General features: G+C 33.7%; 1 non-coding gene across 1 annotated transcript; it reads right to left on the bottom strand.

Annotated features, from left to right (window-relative positions):
* Positions 1 to 16,711: 16,711 nt before the first annotated feature.
* Positions 16,712 to 16,929, bottom strand: LOC141669843 (small nucleolar RNA U3). Its single transcript, XR_012554096.1, has one exon. It is a non-coding gene; the product is annotated as a small nucleolar RNA U3 (small nucleolar RNA).
* Positions 16,930 to 17,483: the final 554 nt, after the last annotated feature.

Below are 17,483 nucleotides of genomic sequence, written 5' to 3'. Positions count from 1 at the left end.
TTTTAACGAAAATATTGAAAATATATTCGCTTATATATAAATAATCTATATTGGTATTACATATTTAGATAAGTTCGAATTATAATAATTCAATGCATTTTAGTTTATTTCGAATTTTAAATTAGAACTTTACCCAATATTCAAAAAATACTCGAAATTTGACTACATGACCCGGCTGAAAAATATCGTCACATTCTACTTTTAGTAAATTTAAATTACAAGTTTGGCGAGAAATCTTACCAATAATGTGAAATTTTTTATTATCTTATTTTTATATAAATTAATGTGTTTAAGGTCTTTATAGGATCAAGTCAATTAATTACTTGTATTAAAATTACTAACTTCGCTCGAAGTGCATCATTGTTTTTTGGATTTTAAAAATATTCAAAATTTGACATGAGATCTCACGAGATTTGTTAAAACTACGATGATATGTTAAATCGATTTATTTTTTATTTTTCACTTAAAAAACTAGCTTCTTAAAAAAGAACTATTTTAGATACTCAATATTCATTGATGAAGGTAAGATAGTGCAAATATTTTGAATTAATTTTATATATTCAATTATTCAAATAAAAGTTATATCTATACTATATTGTAGTATTTGATTCAATGTATTTTATATTATTTAAAGAAAATATATATATTATTCAATAATTTTAAGGAATTAACCAGTTTATATGATATTTATGAAACTTTATCGAATTGAAAAATATTTAATTTTAGGAGAATAGTATACAATGTTATCAAATTATTATATGAAGAAATATTATAGTCGTAATGAAACAAATTTAAAAATGGTTTAAATAACAATAAATTACAATTTTTTTCCTCAAATTCTTCAAAATATCATGAATATCAATATTAAGTCTTTATAATATATAATTTATTTTTATATTAAAACAATAGATATGGATGGTTTTTAAATGATAATGTGAATACCATATATAAATTATTACAATTTATTTATTACATAATTTTAATTTTTGAATAAATATAAATGCATGTTATTTAAGTAATCAATTGTCTCACTAGATATTAATAATGAATATACATGTACATAAATTAAATATTTATCATGTAATAATTGAAACCATCGTAATTTACTAATAAATGTAACATATAATAATTTACATGCTAACACACACATATAACTTAATCTTTTTTTGTTAAAATTAGTGTAAATAAAAAATTAACATTTTTCATACATACATATGTTGAATTTCAGAAACTAACATTTTTCATTAAAATCAACTTTTATATTAATAGTAGTGTAAATTTTACATTATTGTATATTATGATTGCAAGTCATTCTGACTTCAGTTATGCAATTTTTATCTTTTTAAATTGAATAGGTTAATTGTAAGTTAGTAATGAACTCGATAATAATACATACCAATACACAATTTTTTTTTTAAAAAAATCAAAATTTTTAGTCAACTCTGTATCAACATATATATGTTAATTTTTAGCTTTTTTTTGTAAACATATTAACGGCATTCTACATATTAAGTTTAATTATTTGGTTTTAATCATACACTAACTACCCTGTTTATATTCATTCATTAAATATAAATTACACAACACAAACAAGAATATATATATATATATATTTTGCTTGATGAGCTATATTAGAAATGTTGTGTAATTTGATAATCTCTTGTATGAAAATAATACACATTGATAAACAATCAACTTGTATTTGATATACATTAGACATTATACAACATTTACAAATAAAAAATTAATTAAAAATATTATAATTGCATGATGCATAAAAAAACTCTTGAAAATGACCCGTGCTTCGTATAGGTTATTATACTAGTTCTTTCCTAATTCCCCAACTACATAATCGATAACATAATTGATAACATGGTTAGAGTCCGTAATATTATAATATAGAGATTTTAGAAGTTCTCACAAGATAACTCCATTTGTTTATTGCATTTCCAAATGTAAAGAGACGTTTATATAAGTCACTTTCTCCCCAACTTTCTAGAGAAAACTTTATTTGCAACTCTGAAATCTTGGGATGTGATCAATACAATTAATCTAATTACCTAAATAATCATTACTAAAGACTTTTTCAGTTCATTTGATTTTATAAAAAAACAAAAAGAAACAAAGATGATTATTAGAGACGCAACATTAAACTGCACCTTGTTTGTACCTAATTATCAATCGCATTAAAAAGTTGTGTATCATAAGAGGCATTTGTTGAACAGTGTGATTATTATTGAAAGAAATGAAGTAGTTATCTTTATCCAGTCCTTAAACATTGATTGTATGTAAGCATAATATTGGAATATTAATATGTGATATGCCTCGATAGTCGCTGATTGAACTATATTTAGTAATAGAAGGAGCTTACAAGAAATGAAAATTCAAAAATAATTAAATGATAAAAAATGAAGCGGGAAACGATACATAATATATATAAAGATATCAAGAACTTGCAATTTATTATGATCTCAATGTCGGAATAAATCCAAAAATTTGTTATAATTTTTTTTATTTAGTTATAAACATTGTTGTGAACACATATTAGCAGTTATAGACTTCGTAGTATAAGCTATTCACCTGTATCTTTATTATGGGCTGAGTATTTTGTTTAAAGCTATTTTTCAGTTTGTTATCTATTTTCTATATCTGCATGTAATGTATTTGAACGTAAAAAAATACACTAATCTTTCTTTTATCTTCTCATTTTTATATATACAATTCAGTGTTCTTTATTTTTTTGATTATGTGTGTGATCAAACTATGAGCTTAAAATCATACACTTGATATCAGTGTTGGGTTTTTAATTTAAGCTTGTTATTTTATTTAATGTAAGTTTCTTTTTACACATGCACGTGCCTGTTACTGCTGCATGTCTAGAGATCAGCTTGTGGAATTAGTCTTCACGTAGTAGAGATTTTATAGGAGTCCAGAGAAATAATCGTGTGTTTCAGTCGTGTTAGGAGAATCAGTTGTGTCCCTGGGTTTTAGCCATTATCAGCTAAACCAATCTCTTATATTGTACTGTTCTTCTTTTGAAATAAAACAGACTCTTACTAGTGCATCTATCTTATTTTCTCTCAGATAAAGAAACACTTATATATATATAAACTGGTATATACAGGTGCTATTTTTAACATTCTGGTATCAGAGCTAGCAACCTGTGAATGCCCAAATATATGCCAAGAATGACTACGATCGAGACAAGCAAAGTAAAGGAAGGTGCAGTCAGTTTGAGCTATCCCATGCTATCAAGAGGAAACTACACAACATGGTCTTTAAAGATGAAAGTGTTTATGCAGGCACACGGTGTTTGGGATGCAGTGGAGCCAAAAGACGACACGGCGAAGGTCGAGGACAGAATGGACAAGATCGCACTCGCTGCGATATATCAAGCCATACCTGAGGACATTCTCTTGTCCGTTGCTGAAAAACAGACGGCTAAAGAAGCTTGGGATTCCATAAAAACCATGTGCCTGGGAGCAGAACGAGTAAAGAAAGCGAAGGTACAGACTCTAAAAACCGAGTTCGAGATGCTGAACATGAAAGACACGGAATCCCTAGATGATTTCTGCATGAAGCTACATGGCCTGGTGACGAATATACGAGCCCTAGGTGAAACTATTGAGGAGGAATATGTGGTGAAAAAATTGCTCAGAGCAGTACCCTCAAAGTTTCTACAAATAGCGTCCACCATTGAACAATTTGGGAATCTGGAAACTATGACGGTCGAGGAGGCTGTTGGATCGCTTAAGGCACATGAAGAAAGAATACGTGGCCAAGTAGAGGTCAGTGGAGGGCAGTTGCTGCTCACAGAAGAAGAATGGTTGAAAAGAGAAGGCGAGGAGAGCAAGTTATTGCTCACTAGAGAGGAATGGCTCAAGCGAGGGAGCAAGGGAGGATCAGAGTCTGGGCAACGTTTTAAAAATAACAATGACTATCGTGGAAGGGACAATAATCGACTGGTGCGAGATAAGAGCCGAGTCAGATGTTTTAACTGTCAACTACATGGACACTATGCAGCAGAGTGTCGCAAACCGCGACGTGACAGAGATCAAAAACAGGAGGTTAACATAGCCCAGATTCAAGATGATGAACCAGCTCTGTTGCTAACAGAGCGTGAAGAGGAAAATGCTAGTGTGATGTTGAATGAAGAAAGGATAGCCCCAAAGTTGAACACTGCTGAAAATGAAAAGGCAAAAGGTGACTCAAACTTGTGGTACTTAGACAATGGCGCAAGCAACCACATGACGGGTCAAAAATCAAAATTCAGAGAACTGGATGAGAAGATAACTGGACAAGTCAAATTTGGAGATGGTTCAACAGTTCATATCAAAGGGAAGGGAAACATAGTGCTGAACTGCAAGAACGGGGAGGAGCGTGTTTTAAATGAGGTATATTATATCCCTACACTTCGTAGTAATATCATTAGCCTCGGTCAATTATCTGAATCTGGAAATGAGGTTGTTTTACGTGGTGACTATCTGTTTGTTCGAGACTTGAATGGAAATCTGCTTATGAAAGTAAGACGTTCTCACAATAGGCTCTATAAAATTATTATTGAGAACAGCAAATCTAAATGCATGTTGTCTAAGTCAGATGAGTCTTCGTGGCTTTGGCATTCGAGACTAGGACATGTTAATTTCAGGGCTATGAATCTGATGTCCACAAGTAAAATGGTATATGGCATGCCAAATGTGAATCAGCCTAAAGAACCATGTACAGGCTGCCTAATGTCGAAGCAAACCAGGAACCCGTTTCCATCACAGTCGAACTATAGTACAAAAAGAGTCTTGGAATTGATATATGGTGACCTCTGTGGCCCGATAACACCAACAACTCCTGCAGGAAACAAGTACTTTTTTCTATTGGTGGATGATTTCAGCCGTGCCATGTGGGTTTTCATGTTAAAAACCAAAGACGAAGCCTTCGAGGTTTTTAAAAGATTCAGAGCACAAGTTGAAGATGGTATGGAAAAGAAAATAAAAACATTGAGAACTGATAGAGGAGGGGAGTTCATGTCCAAGCAATTCATGTCTTATTGTGAGGAAGCTGGAATCAACAGGCAATTCACGGCCCCTTTCTCTCCACAGCAGAATGGAATCGTGGAGCGGAGGAATAGAACTGTGGTAGAAATGGCTAGAAGCTTTTTAAAGGAGAAACGCTTACCCTCTATGTTCTGGGGTGAGGCAGTTCGTCATTCTGTGTATATCCTTAACAGATTGCCGACGAGAGCTGTGTCCGATATTACTCCATATGAAGCCTGGTCAGGTTACAAGCCACAGATCGGACATATCCGAGTTTTCGGCTGTGTTGCCCACATGAAGATTCCAAATGCATACACTAAAAAACTCGATGATCGTAGTAAGCCTGTAATTCATCTCGACAAAGAGCCAGGTACAAAAGCATACAGGGTGTACGATCCAGTGGCAAACACAATCCATGTAAGTCGAGACTTGGTCTTTGAGGAATCTAAAATGTGGTCGTGGGAGAAACATAAGGAAGTGCAGATCACTCACCCTGAAATGTTTGTTGTTCAGAACATATCTGTGACAGAATCAGCCGAGAATACAAGCGAGGAGGAAACATTCACATCTCAAAGTGCGAGCTCAGACAATACAAATGAACATACAACAGAAACTGAAAACTCTCAATCATCTGAGACACTCTCTGATCTAGATTCCACCAGCAGCGAACCCAGAAACTACAGATCATTGACAGATATTTATGACAATACAGAAGAGATAGAGCTTGACGAAGAACTGTACCTCATGGGAGTGGATGAGCCTGTGTGCTATGAACAGGCAGCAAAAGAAACGGAGTGGAGGAAAGCTATGAAGAAAGAGATGGAGGCTGTTGAGAAAAATAAAACTTGGGAGTTGACAGAGTTACCTGCTGGACATAAGGCTATTGGTCTGAAGTGGATATTCAAATTGAAGAAGGATGCTAACGGAAGAATTGTGAAACACAAGGCTAGAATCGTGGCTAAAGGATATGTACAGAAACATGGGGTTGACTTCAAGGAAATCTTCGCACCTGTAACTCGACTTGAAACCGTCAGATTGCTTCTTGCTTTGGCTGCTAAAAATGGTTGGGAGGTGCACCATCTTGATGTAAAAACGGCATTCCTCAACGGGGAGATTCTTGAGGAAGTCTACGTCTCTCAACCGGAAGGGTTTAAGAAAGCGGGCCAGGAGCACTTAGTATACAAGCTGTTAAAAGCTTTGTATGGGCTACGACAAGCGCCCCGGGCATGGTATGCGAAATTAAACAAATGCCTTGAGGAACTGGGATTCATGAGATGTCCTGTTGAACATGCTGTTTACACCAAAAGGGAGGGAGATGAGTTTCTGATCGTGGGTGTATATGTGGATGACTTACTAGTGACGGGTACAAGTGTGTCAATCATTCAAGACTTCAAGGCAAAGATGAGCAGCAGATTCGAAATGAGTGATCTAGGGAGATTATCCTATTACTTAGGAATTGAAGTCGAGCAAGGTGCTGATTACATAGAATTGAAGCAAGCAGCGTACGCAAAAAAAATTCTAGAGAAAGCAGGATTGGCAGGCTGCAATCCAGTCAAATACCCGATGGATCCCAAGGAATCAATGTCAAAGGATGAGAACGGTAAGCCTGTGAATTCTACTCTGTTCAAAAGTATAGTAGGTGGGTTACGTTACCTTGTAAATACGAGGCCAGATATTACTTTTTCGGTTGGGATGGTGAGTAGGTTTATGGAAAAGCCCACCACGATGCACATGAATGCAGCAAAGAGAATTCTGCGCTACATAAAGGGTACAATTGATTTTGGCCTGGTATACACAAAGGAAGGTGGAAACAATATTCTCACTGGTTATTCTGACAGCGATATGGGTGGTTTTGTTGTTGACAGAAGAAGTACTGGAGGCATGGTATTCTACCTGAATGAAAGTTTAGTGACCTGGGTATCTCAAAAACAACGGTGCATTGCTCTCTCATCCTGCGAGGCGGAGTTCATGGCAGCAACAGCGGCTGCGTGCCAAGCTATTTGGTTACGGAACCTGTTGAAACAAATAACTGGAGATTTTGTTAGTCCTGTGGTTATATACATAGACAACAAATCCGCGATCGATTTGGCCAAAAATCCAGTGTTTCATGGCCGTAGCAAACACATAGATATCCGCTATCATTTTATCCGTGAATGCATTGAAAGGGGTGAGATAATTGTCAAGCATGTCAGCACGGAGTTTCAGCGAGCAGATGTGTTAACGAAGAGCCTCACTACTGTTAAATTTGAGAGAATGCGGAAACTACTGGGAGTGAAGGAGTTAAGCAAACAAGCTTAAATTAGGAGGGTGATTGTTGGGTTTTTAATTTAAGCTTGTTATTTTATTTAATGTAAGTTTCTTTTTACACATGCACGTGCCTGTTACTGCTGCATGTCTAGAGATCAGCTTGTGGAATTAGTCTTCACGTAGTAGAGATTTTATAGGAGTCCAGAGAAATAATCGTGTGTTTCAGTCGTGTTAGGAGAATCAGTTGTGTCCCTGGGTTTTAGCCATTATCAGCTAAACCAATCTCTTATATTGTACTGTTCTTCTTTTGAAATAAAACAGACTCTTACTAGTGCATCTATCTTATTTTCTCTCAGATAAAGAAACACTTATATATATATAAACTGGTATATACAGGTGCTATTTTTAACAATCAGATCCAAACACTTAACTTGAGGATCCCCCCAAACAATCAACAAACCACACATACACCAAAAGGCAATAAATGGACTGCTGGCTTGAACTATGTACCTGATGTTCGCGAGACACAACCACACAACATCTTCATTGAAGATGAAAGCATTCATGCGAGCTCAAGGAGTGTGAAAGGCTATGAAACCCTACGACCCGAAGCTAGTTGTTGAAGTGAAAATGAACAAGATTGAAATGGTTGCAAATTACCATGGCATCTCAAAATATATACTGCTGTCTGTTGCTGAGAATAAATCCGTCAAGGAAGCTTGTGATGTAATCAAAATGATGTGTATGGTAGAAAATTGAGTGAAAGTCGCAAAAATACAAACGTTAAAAGATGAGTTTGAATATAAAATGAAGGTGAAAGAGCAACTTGAAGATTACAATATGAAACTAAACGAATAGTATAAAATATACCAGCCTTGAGAGAAAAGATGGTGGAAGCTTATATTGTGAAGAAATTATTAAGGCCAGTCCCATCAAATTTCTACAGACTGCTTTAATGATTGAGCAATATGGGGTCTTAAATAGAAGATGTCACTAGAAGAGGTAATATGGCATTTGAAAGCTCATGAAGAGAGGATTCATGGGCATGTTAAAGATAATGTGAATCGGCTGCTTTTAACTCAGTAAGATTGGAATCAAAAATCAGAATTTGGAGGATTACATGGCAAAAACCGTGGCAACCGGAGAATATGTCACATAAAAGGTACAATGAACCAAGAGGCAGAAGGCTATAATGGTTTAAATAGTGGACGTGACTAGAGATGGATAAAATGTGACAACCCGGGTCAATTCCGAGTACTTTTCAAAAAATGTGCCAAGTCCCGATTTCGAGCCTGTAATAAGTCGAAATATATTGGCTCAAATGCAGTAAATTTTCGTAGTCTACAAACCCACCACATGTCCTCAATATATCATGATTCATTGGTGCACTTAGTAGTAGTACTTTGTTTTATAAACTGGACTTCCTAGATGTGGGACTGAGGTATTACAGACTCCCCCAATTAAACTTCTAACTTCCTCGTCAATCGTAAAGAGACAGCCCATAGTTCCAAGATTTTATCTCTCTTGTGGAATAATACCGACAATTTTCGTGTTCACCCCTCCAGACCTCTGATTCCCATTAGGGGATAATACCACCAGCTTTCGTGTCCCCACCTCCCGAAACTTGACGATTCTAGCATTTCATAGCCGGCTCTCATACCATATGTAATAACTCGGGCCAAATCCCGAGTGTTGACAAAAATTAACTAAAGTATCGATTATGAGTCTGACATAAGTAGTCGAAACCTTCCTGGGTAGTTCTAAATCCAACCACTGATCCTCAAAAGATAATGATTTGTTGATGTACTTAGTAATTATACTTTTCCTTACAAATTGAAGAAAAGTTCTAAATTTACTCGATGTGTGACTAGGTGTTACATAAAGTGTTACAACTATAATACCTATAGATACTACGCTTTTGTATTTGTGTTGATAATCAAACAATATCGGATTTTTTTATATATATTATGATTCTTGTCCAATATAGGAACATTCATTAGCCAAGTTAAGAGTTGGTAAAATAGAAATAAATTTAATAAAATATGATATGTAAGGTATAAAATAAAGTGACTAAATATGATATAAGATAAATTTAAGTTAGGTTACATATTTTAAATGTATATGTTAATATATTTTGAAACGGTCTGATTAGGTCTTAAATAGTCGATTTGGATGTGAAAATCGAACCGTAAAATAGGTTTGATTTAAATCAAACCTAAACTAAATCAAGCCGATAAAATATACGAAAAAATGATTTGAACGGTTTGATTCAGTTCAGCTCGGTAGGTTTGATTTTTTTTGGTTAGCCCTACCTGTAATGCATGTTTTTAAAATAAAGATTGTAAGCTTAAGTTGGGTACATCTTTCATGACTAACTCTAAACCTTTTGAATTATTATACACTAAACTATCGCTGACTTCCGTTGACAATACTAAGTGCTCTATATATTATTTTTATTGATGTTGATAATCGTACATCATCTGACTTTATCCTCTATATATTATTTTAATTGATATTTATGCATTTTATCAATTAAAAAATATTTTCAAAAAATTATATCAAATATGTATTATTTCTGTATATTCGAACAATGAAGGCCTAACGCAGCACTTCACTCTATTTAATTTTCTTTCAGATATCACATTTTACAACACCACATCATACCTCGGATCATAATGTTCTCGCTTATTATCGTCATGACCAAGTTATCCAAACTGGACTTACTTAACTTCATCAAGTTTCTACTCTCGTAAGATTTTGGTCTCATGCTTTTTTTCTAGCTGTTTATCTAGTTTATCTAACAATTCACATGTCATCAAAATTAAATCCCTCTTGCAGCCCATTAGATTATTTTTGTCAAACTCGAACCTGTAACCGTCTCAAAGTTTTTGTATGCCTATATTGTTATTCTGAATTCACTCCATTCCTATTTCTTAGTTACTAATGTGCCAAATCTACATGTAATTATTTTAGCACAAGAACCTAATGGCTTTATTTTTTCCAACATATCAGGTTTGTGGAGAGATTTCATCATTTTATGCTCCAACTGTATCACAAAATACCGAGATCCAATGCTAGACACTTCAACACATCCTATCCAATTACACAATCTCATCCAATACCACTTTCCATTACTCTTTTAGAATTCCTCTACAACGAGCCCATAATAGACTCCATTTATAACTTCAGCACCAGAATCACCATCTCACAAGTGTCTCACCGGTTTGAGATATATAATAATAGCCCATTATCACCCGCCATATCATTGTACAGTCCATCGTTATCAATTATCGGTGATTCATCCCATACTAATAATGTTTTTATTGAGGCCTCAGCTCTTCCTCCTAGATCTACAAGACTGGAAGTCTAATTTATAGAACTTTAACAAAATCTTTGGTAACTACAGTACATCCCATCTCATTCCGCCAATATTTGAACTTGCATATGTCAGTCAAGCATCAAAAGTTACTAATTGGCGTCTCGCCATGTCATATGTATGTCGTGCCGATTCATTATGACATATGAGACATTATGCCCAAAACTGAATAGATAGTATCATAATGATATATGATACTAATTGCCTGTAAGTTGGTGTTTCGAATTAAATGCCTAATCACTTTAGGACTTAATACTAATATGACAGGAGTATGTATAATAGTCAATGATTAAATGATATAGTATAATTATTACCAATCTATTATCCCCTAACTCATATTACCATTATTAGAATAGGTATAACATTTCATGTTTAAATGGTGTACCATTTTCATCTATTATCCACTTTAAAGACTCCAAGCTCAATTGACGACTTATATCTTGTAACATATATTTAAGAATTCTAGGCGAGGAATAAAGATTGAATTTAAATTTAAATATGCATATGTGCTGTTATGAAAAATCATGGTGGTTATGAAAGTGAAACACTTAGCTGATGAAGTAAATTTTTAATTCACAAAATATCAATTGCATCATTTGCAACAGTTTTGTATTCAGTTTTGTATTTTTAAGTGGACTTTCAAGAGATAGGATTTGAGCCTAAATACGAAACATATCCGTTGGTAGAGATGTATCATTATTTACATCCCAATATTAATCAAATATTATTCAAGATTGAGTTTTTATTTAGGTAGAGATCATTATTGATAGTACCTTTCTAATATGTCAGAACTCATTTAAGATCAATCCAATATGTGTTACAGGTTGAGAATGCATTACTGAGATAAACTGTTCACAGTGAAGCACATGTCAGAACGTGTAATGGATATGTATCGCAAACCTTCAACAAGTTGATGATAAGGAATTGGAACACAATTTGAGATGCTTAATCTATGTAAATAAGAGGGAAGAACACATAGGTATAACAGTATCTTTAAAACCATCCATTTTGTATAAAGCTAGTAAGTCATACATATGCATTATTTGTGAGATATAAATTTTGGTTGGGAGTAAGGATTACTTCAACCCCGAGAAAAGTGGTGAGTTTGCCTAGTTCCTTGAGAGAGAATTTTTTATCTAATTTATCGAATGAAATTGTTGTCACTCCCGACAAATCGGATAACCGGATCGGTTTCGGATCGGATCTATTTCGGATCGGTTCCACTTTCGGATTATGATATAATTCGAGGTCATTTGGATCAGATCGGATGTGATTCGGTTCGGGTCTAATTCGGATAAAAAAGGGATGAAATTCGAATAAAAATCGGACAAAATTCGGTTCGGATTAAATTTGGTTAGGATATTTCGGATCTTAACTTATTTATTTTTTCATGTTTGGAGACTTAAAAAAATATCTTTTTATTAAATGTAGTACTTTTAATATAATATAATCTACTTTTACATCAATTTATAATTAAATAATTAAATTATCACGAATATAAGATACATTTAAGTATGAAGTTTGCTTATTTCGGATCATATTCGGTTCAAATATTATATGAATCGGTTTTGTTCGGTTCCAATTTATAATCGAATCTAGTATTTCGGATCATTTTCGGTTAAATTTTCGGTTCGGGTAATTTTCGGATCGGTTTAATTTGGTATTCGGATAATTATCGGATTATATAATTTGGATCTCAGATCGGATTTCGGATCCATAGATTTCGGTTCGGTTCTTCAGATACAGAAAAAGTGCGCATGATATGAATGCGCATTCAGTGGGTATTATAGGCAGTTTTCCTGCATGTGGGTATTTTGGGTACCAGACCCCCAAATGGTAGGTATTTTAGGTTTTTACTACTTTCCGGTTTCAAGTGCCCAAAATACCCACATGCGGGAAAACTGTCATTTTTACCAACCGAATGCGCATTTGTAACATGCGTATCCTATTTTTTTGAAAATTTACAAAGGATACGCATGGGTGGATACGCATGTCTGACATGCGTGTCCTTTGTAATTTTTTTTAAAAAAGGGTACGCATAATATGAATGCGCATTCAGTAGGTATTATGGGCAGTTTTCCCGCATGTTGGTATTTTGGTGTATTTTGGGCACCAGACCCCCAAATGGTGGGTATTTTGGTTTTTTACCCTTAAATTTTTTCTTTAAAGGTGGGAAAAAGTTCAATTGCTATTGATTATAAAATGACCAATATATTAATCATTTTAATGAACAAAATCTTTTGACTCATAAAGATTGGATATTTAGTGTCCATTTAAAACCCATCTCCATGTTTTCACATAATTGTATTCTTATCTTTTAATCAAATGGAAGAAATCATAAAGTACACACAAACATAAAAAAAACTTGCATATACTAAATCCTTAGAATGAGGAAATAATTAGTGAACAATAATCTGTATTGCAATTGATTTTCACTTTCAAACCTTTGAAACAATCAAAATAAATATAAATTTGATGAGGGTTGTGAAATAAAACAATCACAATAACAAAAAAATACTAAATTTTGAAGATATATCAAATAGTTAATTAATTATATAAAAAACAAGTTCACCAGTGTAATGGAAACATGGTCATTCCATTCCTAGATCAACAGCTGGATTTTCTAAAAACATTGTTAAACTTCTTTACTCCCTTTTAATTAGTAAAAATTTTTAAAAAAGGAAAATATTTATTTAATGATATAAAACTCTTTTTACATGTTTCCTCTAGCTGTAAGGATTATTGGAGTTCCCATTTTATCACTGGCAGTAGGAAGAAATTTTGCAATTAATGTTCAAATTAAACCCTAGAAGACCAACTGAAATTCATCTCAAAGCCCACAGTATCACTCCCAATATCAGCTACATATATTGATGTATCAATTGATCATGCTAAAAAAAGGCAATTCAACAGATAAATAAGAAGTATACAATCACATTATATCCCCATAAGAAACTCAAAACTTTAATCTTTACAATGTTGATAATGATAAAAAATGAGCAGAAACCCGACTAATAAAATTGATCAAACCTCACCATAAATTTCATGGATCCGGCAAAGTTAAGCTCTTGTATAGGAGCATACAAACCATACTTGATGTGGGCTAAACCTTAACATAGAAGTTTAAATAAATAGAAAGTACACTAATATTAATTACTCATAGTTCTCCATCTACCAGAGTTGCCTAATTTAGCTGTCTTGGGCCTCACATTTTGTCCGTTTCTTGCCGCCGGCGTCTTTAGTAGCATTCAGTAGAACACCCCTTGAATCTATATCTTGAGTAGGAGGACCCCCTGCAGCTGCTTCTTCTGCACCCTTTTCAGGTTCCTGTTCCAATATTGACCTCTTTCTTTCCCTGCGAATGTGCTTCCGCTGGAAGTACTGTTCAGGTTTAGCTGGGAGGCCAATAACCACCATCCTAGAATAGGTACCCTCATGACTCTCCCCTTCATCAGCCACAAGCTTGCCTTTAGATTCACCCTGTGGCTCAGAAACCTGAACTTCCTCTTCGGGGATACTATCATCTGTATCACAGAAATATTCTTTCTTCCACTTGAATATATCCTTTCCTTGTCTTGCAGAATCGTACATACAAGGAACCAATTCCAGTACATCCTCACAAGCTTCCGTTGAATGATCAACGGAAAGACACATAAGGCAGCTTTGAGGAGATTCCAGATAAACAATGTTAACCCTAGCCATAAATTTATCAGAATGACCAGGAATCACAGTCATAAGAACAGTAGGTCGGGTTGCACCCACATCAATCTCCACACAGACTAGAGATTGATCAGAAGGGGACTTATTCTTAGCACTCACAAGAGTTTGTCTATGAAATGCTATAGGCCTACCTATAGCACTACATATATAGCATAACCCTTCAACAGACCAATAATTGAAAGGAATATTAGAGATCTCAATCCAAACATTTTCTTTGTTCAAAGGATAAACAGTTTGAAAATGCTCAAACCATTTGTGCACATGAATTCTCTGACCATCAATGTACAGAGGACTGCATTCAATGGCTTTGGAAGCAGATTGAGTATTTTCAAATTTCAAAACCAAATAACCCAATTGATCGAAATAAACATCGGTAAGACCAACTTTATGATATTTCTCTACAAGAGCATCCTTAATTTTAGTTTTATCAGTATTTGCAATCACATTATTATCGAAGTAACCTAAGCAACTACTCTTCCAATAATCACAAGCATTTTGTAGAAATTCATGTGAAGGTTTGACAAGTAAATAACCATTGTTCTTGTTAACCACATTCTCAGGATGAAAAGTGAATGAAGATTCATTAGCTTGCTCCTCGATAAGCGATTTTGTGGCATCCCTTCCCGGCCTAGATAATTTCGAGTGAGAGGCTTGTTGATCTTCGTATCCAACAGATTTTTTCATGCCAAAGAAAGGGGAAAGCTTATTAGAGAGAGCTGCAGGTTGTTTTTGTGAGTCCATTGCAAGAAAATTTTCGACTGCAGGTTAGAGATCTGTGAGGAGAGAGGAAGGGGGTGCAGAGATGGAAAGGTTTGTCGAACCGGAAAATAAGGTTAAAAATGTTTTAGGAAGAGAAAAGAGAAAATGAAGATGATATCGAGTAAGTCTCCATTATTAATTTCCGTTTAGAAGGGGCCTACATTTTTTTATTTGATTTTGTAATCAAGAGGAAACAACCAAAATAGGAGCTTCTTGATAATTTCTTTCTAGCATCCGATACCACTACACGTACATTTCAATCTACTTAACAGTTGTGCTTTCTAACAACTTTTGTTTTTTGGTTTACCATCTAAAATATAATAATTCAGAATAATCTAAATATTTGAGAGCAATATCAAATATTATTAAATAACAATCTAGGGATTTATCTCATCTATTTCAAATATTAGTAAAACATCTACTACAAGAATATAAGGTTAAATACAACGAACAAATTCAACCGATCTAAATTCGACCGAATTCGGTCGAATTTATGGTCAACCACGGCTAAATACAACCGCCAACGGTCGAATTTCAATTCGATTGACATAGTGCGGTTGAATTTAGTTAAAAATTTGACTGGTATTTTTGTGCGGTCGAATTTAGCCTTGCCAAAACTGGAGGGAATTTTCCCGCCAACTAAATTATTTTTACGCTCCTAAATTCAACTGCTAGCTGTCCAATATAGCCTTACCAAATGGAGGGATATTTTTCCGCTTTTTTTGTTTGAATTTACTGAAATAGCAAAAAAAACAAAATAACCAAATACAAAAAAAAAAAAACGATTTCAACCGAAATCGGTTGAAATAATTAAATTGATTGCAAGTGGTTGTATTTAGTAAACGAAAAAACACACAAAAAATAATAATTTAAAAAGTATTTTTAAAAAAATCGAAACAACAATTTAGGATTAAATAATAGTTAGATGTACTAGTCAAACTGAAGCTTGACTGTTAAAATGACAAACCAAATAAAATTATTTTGATATGAAACTTTGGTTATATCACTAATATATATATATATATATACACTTTGACATACTGTTGGATCATTGAATTTTTTTTAAAGAAAATTGAAACACCAATTCAGGAATAAACACTAGTTAACTGTACTAGTCAAACTGAAACTTGATTATTAAAATGGCTAACCAAATAAAATTATTTTGATATGAAATTTTTGTTATACCACTAATATATATGTATATATATTGACATCCAAGGTTGGATCGTTGAAAAATATTTTTAAAAAAGTCGAAACACCAATTCAGGAATACACACTAGTTAGCTATACTAGTCAAACTGAAACTTGACTGTTAAAATGACAAATCAAATAAAATTATTTTGATTTGAAATTTTGGTTATATCACTAATACACACACACATATATATTGACATACATACGGTTGGATCATTGAAAAATAATTTTAAAAAAGGGTGTTTTACTAATATGTCCCATTTTAAAAGTTGATTTATAAATATGTCCTATTTGTAATTATATTTAGAGATATATCCTATATACCAGATATTTTATAATTTGTAATTAATCATGGTTAACTTTTTTTTTTGCTAAATAAAAGTTCAGTGGTCTGTCAGACAACTGCAAGACCACCCCAGCCAGGAAGAACCCAACTGAGAACGATCCTCTACGGCTCTGAATGGTGCACTGACCATGCAGGGCTGTTAATCACGCTCTGGTCCTACAACCATGATTCATCCACCAGACTTGGTCACCTGTCTCCTTAGAAATCAAGGATACAGAGGTACGATTACTATAGAACAGATCATGTTCAAGTAAGGGCGTAATCATGGGTAACTTTAATAGTTTCAAATGTTATATATAATCTTTTTACGCTACCGTTATATTGTGATATCTTAATGTGCATGATTATATTGTTGATGAAAAGAGTTAAATCTAATCCGAAAAGTGTTTATATATACAGGAGACCACATAACTTCTAGAAAATGATGAAAACTAAAATTTAACAAATTATGATGCAACAAATAGAGTGAAACATCACACTGACTTAAGTTTGCAGATCAATGTAAAAAACTTTCTCAATCAATAAATATAAATATACATGTATATACACATTGGTGTACCAGTACTACGAATCTTGCATGGCTGCTTGCTTGACTTGTTTTCATTGATGAAATCGTCATTCCCAACTTAGGCTTACTCGAAGGACACCATGAGTGTTGTTTAACCTTACTTGAAGGATATTATAGTTGTAGTTGATTGCTGACAAAACTTAAAGAATATTTTGTTTTGCTAACACAATCATTCTTTCACTATATCATAGACTCGCTATATCATTCTTTTTATTTTGATTTTTAACAACATCAAATATATATGTA

Source organism: Apium graveolens, chromosome 6, assembly GCF_009905375.1.
Source record: "Apium graveolens cultivar Ventura chromosome 6, ASM990537v1, whole genome shotgun sequence".
NCBI classification, from domain to species: Eukaryota; Viridiplantae; Streptophyta; class Magnoliopsida; order Apiales; family Apiaceae; genus Apium; species Apium graveolens.
This window is presented reverse-complemented; position numbering and strand designations above follow the sequence as displayed.